The sequence below is a fragment of the Vulpes vulpes genome, unplaced genomic scaffold, assembly GCF_048418805.1.
Source record: "Vulpes vulpes isolate BD-2025 unplaced genomic scaffold, VulVul3 Bu000000666, whole genome shotgun sequence".
Lineage (NCBI taxonomy): Eukaryota > Metazoa > Chordata > Mammalia > Carnivora > Canidae > Vulpes > Vulpes vulpes.
Genome location: NW_027325671.1, coordinates 402,640 through 420,570, shown reverse-complemented (window position 1 = coordinate 420,570; position 17,931 = coordinate 402,640). Strand labels below are relative to the sequence as shown.

The 17,931-nt window shown below is 38.8% G+C and overlaps 1 pseudogene; it reads right to left on the bottom strand.

Moving 5' to 3' along the window:
- Positions 1-4,902: 4,902 nt before the first annotated feature.
- On the bottom strand, positions 4,903-5,858 carry LOC140596466 (ubiquitin-conjugating enzyme E2 variant 1 pseudogene; annotated as a pseudogene).
- Between the last annotated feature and the right edge of the window lie 12,073 nt (positions 5,859-17,931).

Below are 17,931 nucleotides of genomic sequence, written 5' to 3'. Positions count from 1 at the left end.
AGCTCTCAGTTTTTCCCAGTTGAGATGATTTATGCTGTAGGTTTTTCATATATGGCCTTTATTATGTTGAGGTGTGTTCCATCTAAACCGACTTGGTTAAGGGCTTTTATCATAACTAGTTGTTTCACTTTGTCAAATACTTCATGTCTCATGAAATGATCCTATGGTTTCTATCCTTTTTCATATTGATGTGACATATCATGTTGATTGATTTGTGAATATTTGAACCACCCTTTCAGCCTGGGAATAAATCCTACCTGATCATGTTGAATGATTTTTTAAATGTGTTTCTGGATTCTGTTAGTATTTTGTTGAAGACTTTTACATCTATATTCATCAGAGATATTGTCCTGTAGTTCTTTTTTTCTGTGTGTCTTTATCTGGTTTTAGTATCAGGATGATAGTGGCCTCATGGAATGAATTTGGAAGTTTTCTTTTTCTGTTTTTTTGGGGATAGTTTTAGAAGAATAGATAATTAACTCTTTAAAAGTTTGATAGAATTCGCCTGTGAAGCTGTTTGGTCCTGGACTTTTGTTCGTTGGGAGATTTTTGATTACAGATTCCATCTCCCTGCTGGTAATTGACCCATTCAAAATTTCTATTTCTTCCTGCTTTGGTAGGTTTTGTTTCTAGGCATTCATCTATGTCTTCTAGGTTGTCAAATTTGTTGGCATACAGTTTTTCATAATATTCTCTTACAGTTGTTTTCATTTTTGTGGTGTTGGTGGTTATTTCTCCTATTTGTGATTTTGTTTATTTGAGGCCTTCCCCCCTCAATGAGTCTGGCAAGACTCATTAATTTTGTTGATCTTTTTGGAGAACCAGCTCCTGGTTTCATCAATCTGTTCTATTGTTTCTTGGTTTCTATATCCTTTGTTTCTGCTCTAATGTCTATTATTTCCTTCCTCCTACTGGTTTTGGGGTTTCTCTTATTCTTTTTCTAGCTCATTTAGGTGTAAGGTTAGATTGTTTACTTGAGAATGTTCTTGCTTCTTGAGGTAGCTATCAGCTGTCACCTTGGGAATGCTTTTGCTGCATCCCAAATGTTTTGGACCATTGTGTTTCATTTTCATTTGTTTCCATGTCCTTTTGAATTATTTGTTTGGTTTCTTGGTTGACCCATTCATTGTTTGGTAGCATGTTCTTTAACATAGAGTATTTGTGGTTTTTCTAATTTTTTTCTTGTAGTTGACTTCTGGTTTCATAGTTTAAGGTCAGAAAAGATGCATGGTATGACTTTGATTTTTTTGAACTTGTTGAAGGTTTATTTATGGCCTACTCTCCGATCTGTTCTGGAGAATGTTCTGTGTGTACTTGAAAAGAATGTATACTCTGCTGTTTCAGTATGGAATGATCCAGTGTGTCATTCAAACTCACTATTTCCTTATTGATTTTCTGTTTGGATTATCTGTCCATTGATGTACGTACACTGTTAAAGTCTCCCACTATTTTGTATCACTATCAGTTAGTTCCTTTATGTTTGTTATTACTGTTTTATGTATGTGGGTGTTTCCATATTGGGTGCATTCATATTTATAATTATTATATCTTCTTATTGGAATGTCCCCTTTATTATTATATAGTGTTCTTCTTGATCCCTTTTTACACACTCTATTTTATTTATTTTTTTTTTAAAGATTTTATTTATTTATTCATGATAGTCAGAGAGAGAGAGAGAGAGAGAGAGGCAGAGACACAGGCAGAGGGAGAAGCAGGCTCCATGCACCGGGAGCCTGACGTGGGATTCGATCCCGGGTCTCCAGGATCGCGCCCTGGGCCAAAGGCAGGCGCCAAACCGCTGCGCCACCCAGGGATCCCACACACTCTATTTTAAAGTCTATTTTGTCCAATATAAATATTGTTACTCTAGCTTTCTTTGGACATCTTTTCACATGGTAGATATTTCTCTATCCCCTCACTTTTAATCTGCAGGTGTCGTTAGATCTGAAATGAGTCTCTTTTAGGTATCATATGGATGAGTCTTATTTTTTATCCACTTTGTCACCCTATGTCTGTTTTTTCATTCTTTGTCTTTTGATTAGGGTGTTTCATCCATTTACTTTCCAAGTAATTATTGATAGACGTGTATTTATTTGCCATTTTGTTATTTGTCTGTGGTCGTTTCTGTTTGTAGTTTTTCTCTGATCCTTTCCTCTCTTTCTCTCTTTCATGGGTTGCTCTTTCTTTAGTGATATATTCAGATTTCTTACTCTTTTAATTTTTTTTTGATTTGTGGTTGCCATTTGGTTTATATATGACATCCTGCATATAACAGTCTTTATTAAGCTGATTGTTGCTTAATTTTGAACTCATTTTTACTCCGATCCACATTTCAGATAGTTGGTATCATATTTTACATCCTTTTATCTTGTGCTTTTATTTGTATTTTTACATAACAGTTTTGCTTTCTTTTTCTTTCGAGCTTCTGTTTTTCTTAGTCTTACTTACAGTTTTGTTTTTCACTCACAGAGTCCCCCATAACATTTCGTGGAGGACTAGTTTAATGGTTATGCATTCTTTTAATTTTTATTTGTCTGGAAAACTCTTTATCTCTCCTTCTATTGTGAATGACAGTTTTGCCAGTAAGACTATTCCTGGCTGCAGATTTTTCCCTTTCAGCGCTTTGGCTATATCAGGCCACTTTCTTCTGGCCTACCAGGTTTCTGATGAAATATCAGCTGATGGCCTCATAGGGTTTCCTTTATATGCAACTGTCTTCTTTTCTCTTGCAACCTTTAACATTCTTTATCACTTTTATTTCCACTTTAGTTACTGTGTCTTGGTGTGGACATCCTTACATTGAATTTGTTGGGGATCTCTGTACCTCCTGAATCTGTATCTCTGTTTCCTTCCCCAGCTTTGGAAAGTTTCCAGCAGTTATTTCTTCAAACACATTTTCTGCCTCCCTTTCTCTCTCTTCTTCTGGAATCCCTATAAAATGGATGTTAATACACTTGATGGAGTCACTAAGTTCTCTACATCTATTCTCATTATGCAGTATTTGTTTGTTGCTCACGTGGTCAGCTTGATGCTTTGCATTACTTTATCATCCAGGTCACTGATACATTTCTCCATTTCCTGTATCCTACTATTTATTTCATCTAATGTATTTTTAGTTTCATTTATGGAGTTCTTCATCTTTGATATGTTATTTTTTATCTCTTTCTCAAGGGTCCCATGGATGCTGTCTATGGTTTTCTGAAGTCTAGTGAGTATCTTTATCATCATTGCTTTAAATTTTCTATATGGCATATTAATTCTGTTTTGCTTAGATCTCCTGCTGTGATTTTGTCCTGTTCTTTCATGTGGGTCATATTTCTTTGTATCCTCATTTTTCTACCTCTCTGTGTCTCTTTCTCTGTGTGAGGAAAGTCAGTTATATCTTCTGCTCTTGAAAGTAGTGGCTTTATGAAGAAGAGGTCCTGCAGTGCCCTGCAGTCCAGTGTCTTCTGTTCACCTGAAACTGGCACTTTAGCGGAGTCTTCTATGTTGTTTTCTTGCATCCTTGTGCTGTATCTTAGTCATTTTTCCTTTCAGTCCAGAGGTCTTTACTGATTCTCTGCCTGTTGTGAGCTATGCTTGCTCTCTGTGATGTTAGTGAGACACAGGTAGGCCAGTTCAGGGGGGGCATGACTGAAGAATTGCAGGGAGTGAGTTGGTAGTGTTAGCAAAATTGTAGTGAGCACTAGTCTTATGTGAGATCCCCCCACCCCCGTAGGCCAGTGGTCACTCAGGGCACAGCACACTGTGGTGGTAGTGGTGGCTGAGGATGCCCTGTCTGTATACAAGGTGAATGGGCAAGATGCCTGTGTGGGATTAGCAAAGTTTGCTCTGAGCCACTATTTCTGGCTTGGAGATCTGAAGTGTGGTGGCTGAAGTGTGGTACCAAGCACTGGGGTGGTGATTGGGCAGGGTGCACACAGTATTAACAAAATTTGCCCAGAGTCGAAGGTTGAAGCCAGAAGGCTTGGAGTGGGTGCATCTTCAGGAGAATTCGTGGGTGCGGTACACTGCTAGTAGGTTAGGTAGCAACTGTCTGTGCTGCAGCACCTCCTGCAGGTGGCTCTGTGTTTATGTTGGTTGGAGGAGGAGCAAAATGGCGCCTACCAATTCCTTTGTTCTTGGAGAAGTCCTCCAATACACTCTGAAATGAGTATAAACAGATCTCCCTCCCCTTTGCCCCTGGTTTGTGCAAACTGTTGCTTATATGTTGTTTGTCTGTGGCTTGTTCTCTCTTTAAGGGTAGGAACTCATTATTACTTGTCTTCCCAGCTTTCTCAGTCCTGAGTCAGCTAATTTTTAAAGAACCAGGCCCCCTGGTTATACAAACTCAAAGATTTGGCCCCTCTGGTTTTCAAAGCCAGACATTACGGGGATTCATTTTCCCCTGGTAGGCTCCCTGGCATTTTCCCTTTTCAGTGCCCACAGGTCCCTCCCTCCTGCAGGCAGCTCCTGATCACCATTTCTACCCTTCCTAACCTCTCCAATGTGGCTTCTCTACACTAGTTGAGAAGTTTGTTATGCCAGTCTTAGCATCACTCTCTGGTTCATTTACTCAGCTAGTTGTAAACATGGGATGAGGTGAGCTTAGAGTCCTCCTACTCAACTGTCTTCCCAAGCCTTTTCCTCTCATGTATTCTTTCTTGGAAAGTTGCATTTATATATAACTTTTCTAAATCTAGCTTACTTTCTTATTTCTTCTGTCCTCCCTGTGTTGTACTTTTTCCCCTCTATCTATAGAAACAATGTCAAGGCATGTTCTCAGGTGCCTGTTCATTAACAGCTCTGCAGGTGATGCTCCTAGAGAGGTCTTATGTGTTGTGATGTTCTCACACAAACTATGTTAAGTTTTGATCAGTGATTATGAGTTTTTTTTTAATTTTTATTTCTTTACGATAGTCCCACAGGCTGCGACCTGAAACCTTCACGCCTATTCTAGCAAGCCACCCCAAGCTGGAGGGCTGTTGCAGGGACAGAGGGGTGAGTGGGTGGAGGGAGGGAGGGAGGCAGCAGGAGGAGAAGGGGAGAAGGCAGAGACCCCAGGCCATGTAATCAGCAGCAAGGTGATTGTGTGATGTGTCTTTTCACAGTTGAGTTAGATGTGCCCCACCGGTTATGATGGGAATCAATTTAAATATACTTTCTTGATCCCAGAAGTTCAACTATGTGGACAGTGGTTACACTTGACAGGATGATTTGTTATAGCACAACTTATATATTTCAAATGGACAAAAAATTAGTATCGTTTACAGTATCTTAAGATAAATTGCCTTTGAATGGGAGCTTCCTTTCCAGTACTTTTGAGGTCTACAAGACGTATCTAGAAAATGTACTACTGTGGAAAATGACTGCTTAAATCGAATGGGGGGGGAGGGGGGGCCTGTGGTTTCTCTTTTTGATTAATTGCTGTAACACTGTCCTTCGGGTGGCTGAGGGAGTTTCATGTTTTCTTTAGACATCATTAGGCGCCGGAGCTCTTGCAGGACAACTTTGATGCTATATGAATTCTGCCATTTTGCTAGCACGGATATGGCTCTTGGGTCCACCACTCCATTAGAACTATTAACTCCATTCATATTAATTTTTGTTACAAATCTTACAAAGGGGGGTGCTTCTGGGTATTTAGGTCCACATTCTATTTTAAGGCTGTATATTCGGTTTTCATAAATTGTTCTTGGAGGCCCAATTATCATCCCTGTCCATCTTGTAAGTGTCATGTCTTCATCATCTTCTAGACCCCAGCTAACTGTGCCATCTCCTACTCCTTTCTGGCCTTCTTCCAGTTCTTCCAACAGTCGAAAATCGCGAGGGACTTTTACTCCCGAGCCCGTGGTGGCTGCCATCTTGTGTCGCTGTCGCTCGAAGGCCCTCTTTGCAATTTTCAATCATGTAATACCTTATTAACCAAAGTCATCATATTATGTGAATATACATTTCCTTATTTTATTTCAATTCCAGGATAGTTCACATAAAGTGTTATATTAGTTTCAAGTGTACAATACAGTGATTCAACAATTCTATGCATCACTCTTCATCACAAGTGTATTCCTTAATCCCCATCTGCTGTTTCCCCATTGCCCCAGCCACCTCCACTCTGGTAGCTATCAATTTGTCTATTTAGTTAAAAATCTGTTCCTTAGTTTCTGCCACTCTCTTTTTTTTTTTCCTTTGCTCATTTGTTTTGTTTCTTAAATTCCCCTGATGAGTGAAATCATGTGTTATCTATATGGTATTTGTCTTTAACTGACTTAATTCACTTACCATTTTTCTCTCTAGATCTATCCATATCATTGCAAAAAACATGATTTCATTCTTTTTTATGGGTGAATAATATTCCATTACACACAGTGTGTGCCCGTGCAAGCATGCACACACACTACTTTTTTATCTATTCATTATTAGTGGGCACTGGGCTGCTTTCATAGTTTGGCTATTGTAAATAATGCTCCCACACACATTGGGGTGCCTGTATCCCTTTGAATTAGTGTTTTTGTATTTTGAGGGGTAAAAATCCAGTAGAGTGATTACTGGATCATAGGGCAGTTCTATTTTAAAGTTTTGAGGAAACTCCTTACTGTTTTCCACAGTGGCTGCACCAGTTTGCATTCCCATGAACAGTACATGAGTGTTGCTTTTTCTCCACATCCTAACCAACACCTGTTGTTTCTTGTGTTTTTTATTTTTGCCATTCTGATAGGTATGGGGTGGAATCTCATTTTGGTTTTGATTTGCATTTCCCTGATGATCAGTGATGCTGAGCATCGTTTTATATGTCTGTTGACCATCTGGTGGTTTTCTTTGGAGAAATGTCCATTCAAGTGATTTGCCCATTTTTAATTGGATTATTCATTTTTGGGGTGTTGAGTTGTGAAAGTATATATTCTGAATACTAACCCTTTATTGGACATGTTATTTGCAAAATATCTTCTCACATTCAGTAGGTTACCTTTTAGTTTTGTTGATTGTTTCCTTTGCCGTGCATAAGCTTTTTATTTTGATGTAGTATCAATAGTTTATTTTTGATTTTGTTTCTCTTGCCTCAGGATACATATCTAGAAAAATGTTGTTACAGCCAATGTCAGAAACATTATTGCCTGTGCTCTCCTCTAGGATTTTGATGGTTTCAGGACTCACAATTAGGTCTTTAATCTATTTGGAGTTTACTTTTATGTATGGTAAAAGAGAGTGATGCAGTTTCATAGTTTTGCATGCTGCTGTCCAGTTTTCCCAACACCATTCCTTGAAGAGATAATTCTTTTTTACCATTTGATATTCTTTCCTACTCTGTCAAAGATTAATTGACCATATAATTGTGGTTTTATTTTTGGTCTTTCTATCCTATTAATCTATGTGTCTATTTTTGTGTGACTATCATATTGTTTTGATTATTATAGCTCTGCAATATAACCTGAAGCCTGGGATTGTGATGCCTTCAGCTTTTTTTTCTTTTCTTTTTAAGATTTTATTTATTTATTCATGAGAGACACACAGAGAGAGGCAGAGACATAGGCAGAGGGAGAAGCAGGCGGTGAGCCTGATGTAGAACTCAATCCCAGGACCCAGGGATCAGGTCCTGGGTCAAAGTTAGATGTTCAACCACTGAGCCACCTAGGCATCCCAGCTTTGCTTTTCTTTTTTCAAAATTGCTCTGGCTATTAAGAGTCTTTTGTGATTCTATGTAAATTTTATGATGTTTTTGTTCTAGCTCTGTGAAAAATGCTGTTGGTGTTTTGATAGGCATTGCATTAACTATGTAGATTGTTTTGGGTAATATAGACATTTTTTTTTATTTTTTTTTTATTTTTTTTTTATTATTATTATTTTTTTTAATTAATTTTTATTGGTGTTCAATTTACCAACATACAGAAAAACACCCAGTGCTCATCCTGTCAAGTGTCCACCTCAGTGCCCGTCACCCATTCCCCTCCAACACCCGCCCTCCTCCCCCCTTCCACCACCCCTAGTTCGTTTCCCCGAGTTAGGAGTCTTTATGTTCTGTCTCCCTTCCTGATATTTCCCAACATTTCTTCTCCCTTCCTTTATATTCCCTTTCACTATTATTTATATTCCCCAAATGAATGAGAACATACACTGCTTGTCCTTCTCCGATTGACTTATTTCACTCAGCATAATACCCTCCAGTTCCATCCACGTTGAAGCAAATGGTGGGTATTTGTCGTTTCTAATCGCTGAGTAATATTCCATTGTATACATAAACCACATCTTCTTTATCCATTCATCTTTCGATGGACACCGAGGCTCCTTCCACAGTTTGGCTATTGTGGCCATTGCTGATAGAAACATCGGGGTGCAGGTGTCCCGACGTTTCGTTGCATCTGAATCTTTGGGGTAAATCCCCAACAGTGCAATTGCTGGGTCGTAGGGCAGGTCTATTTTTAACTCTTTGAGGAACCTCCACACAGTTTTCCAGAGTGGCTGCACCAGTTCACAGTCCCACCAACAGTGTAAGAGGGTTCCCTTTTCTCCGCATCCTCTCCAACATTTGTTGTTTCCTGCCTTGTTAATTTTCCCCATTCTCACTGGTGTGAGGTGGTATCTCATTGTGGTTTTGATTTGTATTTCCCTGATGGCAAGTGAAGCAGAGCACTTTCTCATGTGCATGTTGGCCATGTCCATGTCTTCCTCTGTGAGATTTCTCTTCATGTCTTTTGCCCATTTCATGATTGGATTGTTTGTTTCTTTGGTGTTGAGTTTAATAAGTTCTTTATAGATTTTGGAAACTAGCCCTTTATCTGATATGTCGTTTGCAAATATCCTCTCCCATTCTGTAGGTTGTCTTTTAGTTTTTTTGACTGTATCCTTTGCTGTGCAAAAGCTTCTTATCTTGATGAAGTCCCAATAGTTCATTTTTGCTTTTGTTTCTTTTGCCTTTGTGGATGTATCTTGCAAGAAGTTACTGTGGCCGAGTTCAAAAAGGGTGTTGCCTGTGTTCTCCTCTAGGATTTTGATGGACTCTTGTCTCACATTTAGATCTCTCATCCATTTTGAGTTTATCTTTGTGTATGGTGAAAGAGAGTGGTCCAGTTTCATTCTTCTGCATGTGGATGTCCAATTTTCCCAACACCATTTATTGAAGAGACTGTCTTTCTTCCAATGGATAGTCTTTCCTCCTTTATCGAATATTAGATGACCATACATTTCAGGGTCCACTTCTGGGTTCTCTATTCTGTTCCATTGATCTATGTGTCTATTTTTGTGCCAGTACCACACTGTCTTGATGACCACAGCTTTGTAGTACAACCTGAAATCTGGCATTGTGATGCCCCCAGCTATGGTTTTCTTTTTTAAAATTCCCCTGGCTATTCGGGGTCTTTTCTGATTCCACACAAATCTTAAAATAATTTGTTCTAACTCTCTGAAGAAAGTCCATGGTATTTTGATAGGGATTGCATTAAACGTGTAAATTGCCCTGGGTAACATTGACATTTTCACAATATTAATTCTGCCAATCCATGAGCATGGAATATTTTTCCATCTCTTTGTGTCTTCCTCAATTTCTTTCAGAAGTGTTCTATAGTTTTTAGGGTATAGATCCTTCACCTCCTTGGTAAGGTTTATTCCTAGGTATCTTATGCTTTTGGGTGCAATTGTAAATGGGATTGACTCCTTAATTTCTCTTTCTTCAGTCTCATTGTTAGTGTATAGAAATGCCATTGATTTCTGGGCATTGATTTTGTATCCTGCCACGCTACCAAATTGCTGTATGAGTTCTAGCAATCTTGGGGTGGAGGCTTTTGGGTTTTCTATGTAGAGTATCATGTCATCGGCGAAGAGGGAGAGTTTGACTTCTTCTTTGCCAATTTGAATGCCTTTAATGTCTTTTTGTTGTCTGATTGCTGAGGCGAGGACTTCCAGAACTATGTTGAACAGCAGTGGTGAGAGTGGACATCCCTGTCTTGTTCCTGATCTTAGGGGAAAGGCTCCCAGTGCTTCCCCATTGAGAATGATATTTGCTGTGGGCTTTTCGTAAATGGCTTTTAAGATGTCGAGGAAAGTTCCCTCTATCCCAACACTCTGAAGTGTTTTGATCAGGAATGGATGCTGTATTTTGTCAAATGCTTTCTCTGCATCCAATGAGAGGATCATATGGTTCTTGGTTTTTCTCTTGCTGATATGATGAATCACATTGATGGTTTTACGAGTGTTGAACCAGCCTTGTGTCCCAGGGATAAATCCTACTTGGTCATGGTGAATAATTTTCTTAATGTGTTGTTGGATCCTATTGGCTAGTATCTTGTTGAGAATTTTTGCATCCATGTTCATCAGGGATATTGGTCTGTAATTCTCCTTTTTGGTGGGGTCTTTGTCTGGTTTCGGAATTAAGGTGATGCTGGCCTCATAGAACGAATTTGGCAGTACTCCATCTCTTTCTATCTTTCCAAACAGCTTTAGTAGAATAGGTATGATTTCTTCTTTAAACGTTTGATAGAATTCCCCTGGGAAGCCATCTGGCCCTGGAGTCTTGTGTCTCGGGAGGTTTTTGATGACTGCTTCAATTTCCTCCCTGGTTATTGGCCTGTTCAGGTTTTCTATTTCTTCCTGCTCCAGTTTTGGTAGTTTGTGGCTTTCCAGGAATGCATCCATTTCTTCTAGATTTCCTAATTTATTGGCATACAGCTGTTCATAATATGTTTTTAGAATCGTTTGTATTTCCTTGGTGTTGGTAGTGATCTCTCCTTTCTCATTCATGATTTTATTAATTTGAGTCTTCTCTCTCTTCTTTTTAATAAGGTTGGCTAATGGTTTATCTATCTTATTAATTCTTTCAAAGAACCAACTCCTGGTTCTGTTGATCTGTTCCACAGTTCTTTTGGTCTCGATATCATTTAGTTCTGCTCGAATTTTAATTAACTGTCTTCTTCTGCTGGGGGTGGGGTCCATTTGTTGCTTTTTCTCTAGTTCCTTTATGTGTAAGGTGAGCTTTTGAATTTGAGTTCTTTCCAGTTTTTGAATGGATGCTTGTATTGCGATGTATTTCCCCCTCAGGACTGCTTTTGCTGCGTCCCAAAGATTTTGAACGGTTGTATCTTCATTCTCATTAGTTTCCATGAATCTTCTCAATTCTTCCTTAATTTCCTGGTTGACCTTTTCATCTTTTAGCAGGATGGTCCTTAACCTCCATGTGTTTGTGGTCCTTCCAAACTTCTTGTTGTGATTAAGTTCTAATTTCAAGGCATTATGGTCTGAGAATATACAGGGGACTATCCCGATCTTTTGGTATCGGTTCAGACCCGATTTGTGACCCAGTATGTGGTCTATTCTGGAGAAAGTTCCATGTGCACTTGAGAAGAATGTGTATTCAGTTGAGTTTGGATGTAAAGTTCTGTAGATATCTGTGAAATCCATCTGGTCCAGTGTATCATTTAAAGCTCTCGTTTCTTTGGATATGTTGTGCTTAGAAGACCTATCTAGTATAGAAAGAGCTAGATTGAAATCACCAAGTATAAGTGTATTATTATCAAAGTATTTCTTGAGTTTGGTTATTAATTGGTTTAAATATTTGGCAGCTCCCACATTTGGGGCATATATATTGAGAATTGTTAAGTCTTCTTGTTGGATAGATCCTTTGAGTATGAGATAGTGTCCCTCTTCATCTCTCACTATAGTCTTCAGGGTAAATTTTAATTTATCTGATATAAGGATGGCTACCCCTGCTTTCTTTTGAGGACCATTTGAATGGTAAATGGTTCTCCAACCTTTTATTTTCAGGTTGTAGGTGTCCTTCTGTCTAAAATGAGTCTCTTGTAGACAGCAAATAGATGGGTCCTGCTTTTTAATCCAGTCTGAAACCCTGCGCCTTTTGATGGGGTCATTAAGCCCATTCACGTTCAGAGTTACTATTGATAGATATGAGTTTAGTGTCATCATATCTATTCAGTCCTTGTTTTTGTGGATTGTTCCACTGAACTTCTTCTTAAAGGGGAATTTTAAGAGTCCCCCTTAAAATTTCTTGCAGAGCTGGTTTGGAGGTTACATATTCTTTTAGTTCCTGCCTGTCTTGGAAGCTCTTTATCTCTCCTTCCATTTTGAATGACAGCCTTGCTGGATAGAGTATTCTTGGTTGCATGTTCTTTTCATTTAGGACCCTGAATATATCCTGCCAGCCCTTTCTGGCCTGCCAGGTCTCTGTGGAGAGGTCTGCTGTTACCCTAATATTCCTCCCCATAAAAGTCAGGGACTTTTTTTCTCTTGCTGCTTTAAGGATCTTCTCCTTATCTTTGGAATTTGCAAGCTTCACTATTAAATGTCGAGGTGTTGATCGGGTTTTGTTGATTTTAGGGGGGGATCTCTCTATTTCCTGGATCTGAATGCCTCTTTCCCTTCCCAGATTCGGAAAGTTTTCAGCTAGGATTTGTTCAAATACATATTCTGGCCCTCTGTCCCTTTCGGCGCCCTCGGGAACCCCAATTAAACGTAGGTTTTTCTTCCTAAGGCTGTCATTTATTTCCCTTAATCTATCCTCATGGTCTTTTAATTGCCTGTCTCTTTTTTCCTCAGTTTCTGTTTTGGGTAATATAGACATTTTAATAATATTTGTTCTTTCAATCCATGAGCATGGGATGTCTTTCCATTTCTTTGTGGTCTCTTCAATTTCTTTCATCAATATTTTATAGTTTTCAAAGTACAGGTCTTTCACTTCTTTGGTTAGGGTTATTCCTGGGTAAGTTACCATTCTGGTGCAATCGTAAATGGCATTTTTTACTAATTTCTCTTCTGCTTCATCATTAGTGCATGGAAATGTAACATATTTCCACCCATTGATTTTGTAGACTCCAACTTTACTGAATTTGTGTATTAGTTCTAGTAGTTTTTGGTGGAGTTTTTCAGGTTTTCTATGTATAGTCTCGTGTCATTGGCAAAGAGAGGGAGTTTTTCTTCTTCCTTACCAATTTTGATGCCTTGCTTTTCTTTTTGTTGTCTCATTGCTGTGCCTGGGACTTCCAGTACTATGTTAAATAACTGTGGTGAGAGTGGACATCTTTGTCTTTTTCCTGACCTCAGGGGGAAAGCTCTCAGTTTTTCCCAGTTGAGATGATTTATGCTGTAGGTTTTTCATATATGGCCTTTATTATGTTGAGGTGTGTTCCATCTAAACCGACTTGGTTAAGGGCTTTTATCATAACTAGTTGTTTCACTTTGTCAAATACTTCATGTCTCATGAAATGATCCTATGGTTTCTATCCTTTTTCATATTGATGTGACATATCATGTTGATTGATTTGTGAATATTTGAACCACCCTTTCAGCCTGGGAATAAATCCTACCTGATCATGTTGAATGATTTTTTAAATGTGTTTCTGGATTCTGTTAGTATTTTGTTGAAGACTTTTACATCTATATTCATCAGAGATATTGTCCTGTAGTTCTTTTTTTCTGTGTGTCTTTATCTGGTTTTAGTATCAGGATGATAGTGGCCTCATGGAATGAATTTGGAAGTTTTCTTTTTCTGTTTTTTTGGGGATAGTTTTAGAAGAATAGATAATTAACTCTTTAAAAGTTTGATAGAATTCGCCTGTGAAGCTGTTTGGTCCTGGACTTTTGTTCGTTGGGAGATTTTTGATTACAGATTCCATCTCCCTGCTGGTAATTGACCCATTCAAAATTTCTATTTCTTCCTGCTTTGGTAGGTTTTGTTTCTAGGCATTCATCTATGTCTTCTAGGTTGTCAAATTTGTTGGCATACAGTTTTTCATAATATTCTCTTACAGTTGTTTTCATTTTTGTGGTGTTGGTGGTTATTTCTCCTATTTGTGATTTTGTTTATTTGAGGCCTTCCCCCCTCAATGAGTCTGGCAAGACTCATTAATTTTGTTGATCTTTTTGGAGAACCAGCTCCTGGTTTCATCAATCTGTTCTATTGTTTCTTGGTTTCTATATCCTTTGTTTCTGCTCTAATGTCTATTATTTCCTTCCTCCTACTGGTTTTGGGGTTTCTCTTATTCTTTTTCTAGCTCATTTAGGTGTAAGGTTAGATTGTTTACTTGAGAATGTTCTTGCTTCTTGAGGTAGCTATCAGCTGTCACCTTGGGAATGCTTTTGCTGCATCCCAAATGTTTTGGACCATTGTGTTTCATTTTCATTTGTTTCCATGTCCTTTTGAATTATTTGTTTGGTTTCTTGGTTGACCCATTCATTGTTTGGTAGCATGTTCTTTAACATAGAGTATTTGTGGTTTTTCTAATTTTTTTCTTGTAGTTGACTTCTGGTTTCATAGTTTAAGGTCAGAAAAGATGCATGGTATGACTTTGATTTTTTTGAACTTGTTGAAGGTTTATTTATGGCCTACTCTCCGATCTGTTCTGGAGAATGTTCTGTGTGTACTTGAAAAGAATGTATACTCTGCTGTTTCAGTATGGAATGATCCAGTGTGTCATTCAAACTCACTATTTCCTTATTGATTTTCTGTTTGGATTATCTGTCCATTGATGTACGTACACTGTTAAAGTCTCCCACTATTTTGTATCACTATCAGTTAGTTCCTTTATGTTTGTTATTACTGTTTTATGTATGTGGGTGTTTCCATATTGGGTGCATTCATATTTATAATTATTATATCTTCTTATTGGAATGTCCCCTTTATTATTATATAGTGTTCTTCTTGATCCCTTTTTACACACTCTATTTTATTTATTTTTTTTTTAAAGATTTTATTTATTTATTCATGATAGTCAGAGAGAGAGAGAGAGAGAGAGAGGCAGAGACACAGGCAGAGGGAGAAGCAGGCTCCATGCACCGGGAGCCTGACGTGGGATTCGATCCCGGGTCTCCAGGATCGCGCCCTGGGCCAAAGGCAGGCGCCAAACCGCTGCGCCACCCAGGGATCCCACACACTCTATTTTAAAGTCTATTTTGTCCAATATAAATATTGTTACTCTAGCTTTCTTTGGACATCTTTTCACATGGTAGATATTTCTCTATCCCCTCACTTTTAATCTGCAGGTGTCGTTAGATCTGAAATGAGTCTCTTTTAGGTATCATATGGATGAGTCTTATTTTTTATCCACTTTGTCACCCTATGTCTGTTTTTTCATTCTTTGTCTTTTGATTAGGGTGTTTCATCCATTTACTTTCCAAGTAATTATTGATAGACGTGTATTTATTTGCCATTTTGTTATTTGTCTGTGGTCGTTTCTGTTTGTAGTTTTTCTCTGATCCTTTCCTCTCTTTCTCTCTTTCATGGGTTGCTCTTTCTTTAGTGATATATTCAGATTTCTTACTCTTTTAATTTTTTTTTGATTTGTGGTTGCCATTTGGTTTATATATGACATCCTGCATATAACAGTCTTTATTAAGCTGATTGTTGCTTAATTTTGAACTCATTTTTACTCCGATCCACATTTCAGATAGTTGGTATCATATTTTACATCCTTTTATCTTGTGCTTTTATTTGTATTTTTACATAACAGTTTTGCTTTCTTTTTCTTTCGAGCTTCTGTTTTTCTTAGTCTTACTTACAGTTTTGTTTTTCACTCACAGAGTCCCCCATAACATTTCGTGGAGGACTAGTTTAATGGTTATGCATTCTTTTAATTTTTATTTGTCTGGAAAACTCTTTATCTCTCCTTCTATTGTGAATGACAGTTTTGCCAGTAAGACTATTCCTGGCTGCAGATTTTTCCCTTTCAGCGCTTTGGCTATATCAGGCCACTTTCTTCTGGCCTACCAGGTTTCTGATGAAATATCAGCTGATGGCCTCATAGGGTTTCCTTTATATGCAACTGTCTTCTTTTCTCTTGCAACCTTTAACATTCTTTATCACTTTTATTTCCACTTTAGTTACTGTGTCTTGGTGTGGACATCCTTACATTGAATTTGTTGGGGATCTCTGTACCTCCTGAATCTGTATCTCTGTTTCCTTCCCCAGCTTTGGAAAGTTTCCAGCAGTTATTTCTTCAAACACATTTTCTGCCTCCCTTTCTCTCTCTTCTTCTGGAATCCCTATAAAATGGATGTTAATACACTTGATGGAGTCACTAAGTTCTCTACATCTATTCTCATTATGCAGTATTTGTTTGTTGCTCACGTGGTCAGCTTGATGCTTTGCATTACTTTATCATCCAGGTCACTGATACATTTCTCCATTTCCTGTATCCTACTATTTATTTCATCTAATGTATTTTTAGTTTCATTTATGGAGTTCTTCATCTTTGATATGTTATTTTTTATCTCTTTCTCAAGGGTCCCATGGATGCTGTCTATGGTTTTCTGAAGTCTAGTGAGTATCTTTATCATCATTGCTTTAAATTTTCTATATGGCATATTAATTCTGTTTTGCTTAGATCTCCTGCTGTGATTTTGTCCTGTTCTTTCATGTGGGTCATATTTCTTTGTATCCTCATTTTTCTACCTCTCTGTGTCTCTTTCTCTGTGTGAGGAAAGTCAGTTATATCTTCTGCTCTTGAAAGTAGTGGCTTTATGAAGAAGAGGTCCTGCAGTGCCCTGCAGTCCAGTGTCTTCTGTTCACCTGAAACTGGCACTTTAGCGGAGTCTTCTATGTTGTTTTCTTGCATCCTTGTGCTGTATCTTAGTCATTTTTCCTTTCAGTCCAGAGGTCTTTACTGATTCTCTGCCTGTTGTGAGCTATGCTTGCTCTCTGTGATGTTAGTGAGACACAGGTAGGCCAGTTCAGGGGGGGCATGACTGAAGAATTGCAGGGAGTGAGTTGGTAGTGTTAGCAAAATTGTAGTGAGCACTAGTCTTATGTGAGATCCCCCCACCCCCGTAGGCCAGTGGTCACTCAGGGCACAGCACACTGTGGTGGTAGTGGTGGCTGAGGATGCCCTGTCTGTATACAAGGTGAATGGGCAAGATGCCTGTGTGGGATTAGCAAAGTTTGCTCTGAGCCACTATTTCTGGCTTGGAGATCTGAAGTGTGGTGGCTGAAGTGTGGTACCAAGCACTGGGGTGGTGATTGGGCAGGGTGCACACAGTATTAACAAAATTTGCCCAGAGTCGAAGGTTGAAGCCAGAAGGCTTGGAGTGGGTGCATCTTCAGGAGAATTCGTGGGTGCGGTACACTGCTAGTAGGTTAGGTAGCAACTGTCTGTGCTGCAGCACCTCCTGCAGGTGGCTCTGTGTTTATGTTGGTTGGAGGAGGAGCAAAATGGCGCCTACCAATTCCTTTGTTCTTGGAGAAGTCCTCCAATACACTCTGAAATGAGTATAAACAGATCTCCCTCCCCTTTGCCCCTGGTTTGTGCAAACTGTTGCTTATATGTTGTTTGTCTGTGGCTTGTTCTCTCTTTAAGGGTAGGAACTCATTATTACTTGTCTTCCCAGCTTTCTCAGTCCTGAGTCAGCTAATTTTTAAAGAACCAGGCCCCCTGGTTATACAAACTCAAAGATTTGGCCCCTCTGGTTTTCAAAGCCAGACATTACGGGGATTCATTTTCCCCTGGTAGGCTCCCTGGCATTTTCCCTTTTCAGTGCCCACAGGTCCCTCCCTCCTGCAGGCAGCTCCTGATCACCATTTCTACCCTTCCTAACCTCTCCAATGTGGCTTCTCTACACTAGTTGAGAAGTTTGTTATGCCAGTCTTAGCATCACTCTCTGGTTCATTTACTCAGCTAGTTGTAAACATGGGATGAGGTGAGCTTAGAGTCCTCCTACTCAACTGTCTTCCCAAGCCTTTTCCTCTCATGTATTCTTTCTTGGAAAGTTGCATTTATATATAACTTTTCTAAATCTAGCTTACTTTCTTATTTCTTCTGTCCTCCCTGTGTTGTACTTTTTCCCCTCTATCTATAGAAACAATGTCAAGGCATGTTCTCAGGTGCCTGTTCATTAACAGCTCTGCAGGTGATGCTCCTAGAGAGGTCTTATGTGTTGTGATGTTCTCACACAAACTATGTTAAGTTTTGATCAGTGATTATGAGTTTTTTTTTAATTTTTATTTCTTTACGATAGTCC